The sequence below is a fragment of the Camelina sativa genome, chromosome 15, assembly GCF_000633955.1.
Source record: "Camelina sativa cultivar DH55 chromosome 15, Cs, whole genome shotgun sequence".
NCBI lineage: Eukaryota > Viridiplantae > Streptophyta > Magnoliopsida > Brassicales > Brassicaceae > Camelina > Camelina sativa.
The window spans coordinates 29,610,718-29,616,026 of NC_025699.1; positions in this window are offsets into that span (position 1 = coordinate 29,610,718).

Consider the following 5,309-nt stretch of genomic DNA (forward strand, 5'->3'; position numbering starts at 1 on the left):
GATCAAGAGGGCTCTCCGATGGCAACCCGTGGAAAACGCGGTTCTGAACCAGATTGATTAGACTATGCTTAATCTCATAGTCTTGCCTAGCAGGAGCGGGAGGTTGAATCGCTGATCGATTCGCAAACAGCCTGTTCTGGGCATCTTCATCCCTCAAGGTGGCTGGTCTCGCTGGTGGGTTTGGCACAACATGCTCTTGCTGGTTCTGCCTCTGCTGTTGTTGGACGATACCAAGCTGAGGGTTGGGTGGATTAACCCCTGTGTTCTCTCCGTCAGCCATAGAATTGGTCTGTGCTTTCGCTTTCCGGTTCTCGCGTTCGAGCTGTGCTAATTCCTTGTTCCCTAGTATGCGTAGATCAGTTTTCTTGCTGCTCCTTGTATGCATACACCTGAAACCAAGAAATAAAATTGCAAGAACTCGTTAGTAACTAAAAATAAAGAAACCTTAGACTAAACGTGAATCTAAAATTTCAAAGGCAACGTTTTGGTCCCCGGCAACGGCGCCAAATTGATCTTGAGTAAAATCAATAACCCAAAGCACACTCAACCACGATCTAGTGGTGTCGTCGTAGCACTTCAGGGTCGAATCCACAGAGACCAAACGATACACTATGAAATTATATAGACCGAGTTTAGCTAAAGCAAAGAGGAAGTTTGATTTGCAAGTAACAGAATTAAAACAGAAAATAAATAAGAGCTTGTAAATTTAAGAGAAAGTATTGGGCGCAGGGAATCAATCAAGGGTTAAGATCACGAAATTGGGTGATGGATTGGGATAGCTTTAGGAACCGCTCTTGAACTCAAATCTCAAATATAAAACTAACCTACTGTCGCAGCATTAGTTTTCTATGCAAGGAATTGAATGAATCCTAAACCGTCGTTTGAATCTAAACAATCCTAGCAAGCAATAAGTTCAAGTTTGATTTGTTCACAAGGTGCCCCAACTTCAACTGTCGTTGGCTGAGGATCACCTTGCTCACCTATGTTCTTTCAAGTAATTCAACAACACTTTTGATGCCTAGATGAATTAAACCTAAGATCATAAACTAGGTAGCTAATCTAGTTTAAGCAATAAAAACAACAATAGATGAAGAACACAAGAGATCAATCCCAAATCTAACAACCTAAATCAATAAATCATAAAACCCCCTTTTGAAACCCGAAACCCAACAGAGAGACTACTCAGACATCGAACAGAAACAATCACAAATCAAATATGAAGAGAACATGTTTGAATTGCAAAAGAAGTAAAAAGGGTTCAGAATTCTTCTCCAAAAGGTTAGAAAGGGTAAGAGATCTTCTCCCAAGCTTACAAGTGCTCAAAAACGGCGTAGAGTAAAAGTTGTCTTTCTAGGGGTCGAGCCCCGTGGTTAAATAGTAGAATAAATCCCTAAAAAGTCGGTTTAAATCAGAAAAGGAAAGATTGCGTCGGGGACGGGATTGGTCGATCTCGCGAGGATCAGTCGATCCGGAATGTATTTCTGCTCTTACTCCATCTGCCTTCTAGCTCGATCAGTCTTCAACCAATTAAGCTCCAGATGCATATTTTCATCCCCAAAACGCTCAGATTCCTTCCAAAGTCACCTAGGACCTGTAAAGACTCACAAAAGACTAAAAGGACTCTAAAAGCACACTTGGACCTAGGAAAAGACTCAAAACAATCCTAAAAACTATAGTTAAAACCCTATAAAATGCAGACACATCAATTCCCCCGGACTTGAATCTTTGCTTGTCCTCAAGCAAGAACAGACAGAAACTCAAGAACAGAGAAAAGGTTTGAAAGTGGAAACTCACATTATTCTTGGGAACCTCTTCTCTACACTCTTCATAACATCAAATCGAGAACTACTTACTGTACTCTGCCCATGGTTAGGATCAACACTCCCTACTCTGATCTCCACAGCCTTAGAGAACCTTCAGTCTCCCCATCGTTGTCTCTCTACATCAGATTAGTAAAAAGGTGCGGTCTTACCATGGGAGTATCGATCATTGAACTGTTGACTCCTTCAACCTCTTATCGCCCAAGACCTCCTCTTATGCTCCCTTTCCTCTCTCTTTTCTCACTTCCAAAGGATTGATTTCTCCCTAATTTTCTAGGGTATCATTTTATTTTTTTTATCAATCCTTTGCTCTTTTCTTGCAGACAGGTTTCCATGAGTTCCGAAGGATGCACGGGTTTACGCACAACCCTCGGTTCACTTCTTTTATTACCTATATCCTCTTCTTCTCATATTTTTTTCTTTTCTCTCCTTTTTATTTTTATTTTTGACTGAGTACTGAAGGGAAGAGAGAGGGGAAGCATACTTTGTGAGGAGATGCACGCCCTGTAAGGCTTGAAGGGAGGAGTCTTGTCCGATGTATACCAAGCCCCAAGGTAAGCAATTTAGTCCGGTTAAGTCATGTCAAAGCTAGAGACAACTTCTGGTTCAACTTAGTGTTCTCCTTGGCGAGTGTCTTTTGGGGCGTGTTGAGACTGCTCATGTTCATTCCAAGCTTCATTCCAAATCAGAGGTACAAAAGTAATAAGAGTGTTAGTTCAAAGCAAAAGATTCCTAGAAATGATCATAGCTTCCCAACATAATTTTTTTGTTTTTTTTTTTTTAGACACGACAAACTGACTCAAATAAAAGGAAAATCAAAAGAAACAACCAAAGAAAACGTCATTAGTAACTTGGAGAAATCCCTCCCCCGGACCTACTTCACACCGTCCCGGTGTGAAAGCAAAGCTAAGGAGAAGAAACCTCCGACAATAAAAATCAAAAGATAAAAATAAAAATCCTAGAAAAGAAACAGAGTAACCCGGAAAGAGGTAGTTATTGATTAGAACTACTGAGATGGTGAGGACGTCGCGGAATGGTCAGACCCAAGAGGCTCAGTAGCTGCGTCCTCCTCGTCTTCGGTATCGATGTGAGCTGCGGGAAGTGGTGCAAAACAGGATGGTGCGAGACTCTGGAGCCAAGTAGCCAATCGAGTGAGTAACATGTTGTTCTTCCGCTGAGTGTTGTAGACCCATCTCTCAAACTCGGTGCGAGCTGGCTCCTTAGGTGGTGCAGCAAGAAACTGGTTCACATCGAAAGGAGGAAACGGTGGAAGGGGCTGAGATGGCTGCGAAGAGGTAGATGCCCCGGCGGGTTGTGGGTGACTACGGGATCGGAGGGCTGCAGGCTCTCGCTCCTCTCCCAAAAGAACATCGTCAATATCCATAAGGATGTCAACAGGAGGATCAAAATCGATGTTCTGAACCTTGCGGAGGGAGGTGACGAAAGGCATAGGGATCAGCATATAACGAAGCTGACCGGTCTTGGTCTGGAAGCGATAGCAGAAGTTGTGTCTCACCAAAATCTCACTAGTAAACATGTACTTGAGGTCAAGCAACTTCCGCTGTGACACCTTAGCGTGCGGTGGTAAAACAACACCGCAATACTCAATGATAGGGGTCACCAAACTGCCGATGAGAACTCTCTTGTTCTTAGCATGAGCCATGCTCCTCCGAACCTGCTCAAACTCCTTAGATAGCAGGAAGCCAAAGTTGACATCATGAGTCTGCTGGTACAAAGGGGAATCCGGAGCGTGAAGGAACCTGCGAAGACCATGGAAAAACATCCACAACTCAGGTAACTGCAATGTGCTAGTCTCAGCTCTAGCATAAATTGTGTTACTCAGGAGTTTCGCCGTGATTCGGAGGACGGGGTTGCGGATGCGAGACTGTCTTGCGCTTCGAGAAGCATATTGCCCAGCAGCAATAAGCTTCCAAATTTCTGTCCTACTGTCGAGCCTCTCCATCGTGCATAATGTGTTTCTGGGGAAACCGAAGATGTCACATAGATCAAACATGGAGATGACATATTTTTTCCGGAGTAGGAAGAAGCTGATCGAACACTGCTCGGCCATCATATCAGAACCACCCGGCGAATCGACTTGCACAGTGGCGAGGAACTCTCGTGCGAGCCGATCATGCAAGTCCCATGCTTGTTCAGCGAAAGTACCAAAGCCCATATTTTTCACCAACTCATCAAAATCCGACAGCATACCCATCTTCTCAAAGAGTTCCCGATCGACAAAACGAGTTGGCTCCATCTTGCATTGTCCAAGTAGCTTCAAACCCTTAGTATCCTCATCACTCCAAACTCTCGTTGGCGGTTCTTCGGAAGGAGTGGCAGTCTCTTTACCGCTACGGCTTCGTTTAGGCATTGTCTACAATAAAAAGGAAATAGCCAATATATTAGAAAAATCGAAAGAATCGAAGTTCTCTAAGCTAAATCAATCCATGTTACAAGCCTATGCTAAATTCAAGTTTTTGCCACCTAAATCTAGCTCCAAGATTTATCTAGGACAATCAATCTCACGAATGCACTCATCAATGGTAAAGAAGAGTAGAGAATAGCATAAATCTCAAAAATTGAGAAGTGAAAACCTTGGAATCGCCGAAACAAATATAAATTTGGAGAGGAAGCACTTACCTTGTTTGAATGATTGATACAAAAGTTGGGTTGGGTAAAGGATGAAAAATCAAGTTGAAGAAACCCAAAATTCGAATCAAACAAGAGAGGATTTTAAAGGAGAGGGAAATGAAGTTTGTGGACGGCGAGGGAGGAAGGAAGAAGAAAAGAAATTAGGTTTTATGGGGTGTGAACACGAATCCAGTTTAACCCGGTTCAATTTAAGTTCATAAACCCGAAAACCAATTTTTCTTCCTTCCTACCTTTCTTTTGTTTTTTTTTTACGTCCCTCGATTTTACTTACCTGGAACGGGGATCAGTCAATCCAGAATTAGATTAGCTGATCCTGACCACCACAGAACTTTCCTTGAAAAGGGTTTCGCATCTTCTGCGTTTAGAACCTGTTCCAAAAATCAAACTCACTACCAAACGTGATTCTCGAGTAACTCTGTAAAGAATACAAAAATAGCAAAGTTCCTAAGAAAAGAAAAACAAAACCAAAAAGAGAAGGGTAAGCAAATGCAAACCCTTTGGGTTGCCTCCCATTAGCGCTTGTTTATAGTCATCGAGCCTGACTTTTCTTGCTGCTTAAACAGCCTATGGTTCCTCCAGAGGGAGGGAAGTCTCAATTGGGTCATACTCCGCTAGGTACGGTTTAAGACGCTGGCCATTGACAGTGAATTCTTTGCCCTCTTGGTCCCAAAGTACAACAGCACCATAAGGCATGACTTCCTTGATTCGAAAAGGTCCGGACCAACGGGAACGCAGCTTCCCAGGAAATATCTTCAGCCTTGAGTTGAAAAGAAGGACCAAATCGTTCGCAGCAAAATCCCTGGGGATAATCTTCTTGTCGTGTAAGGCTTTGGTCCT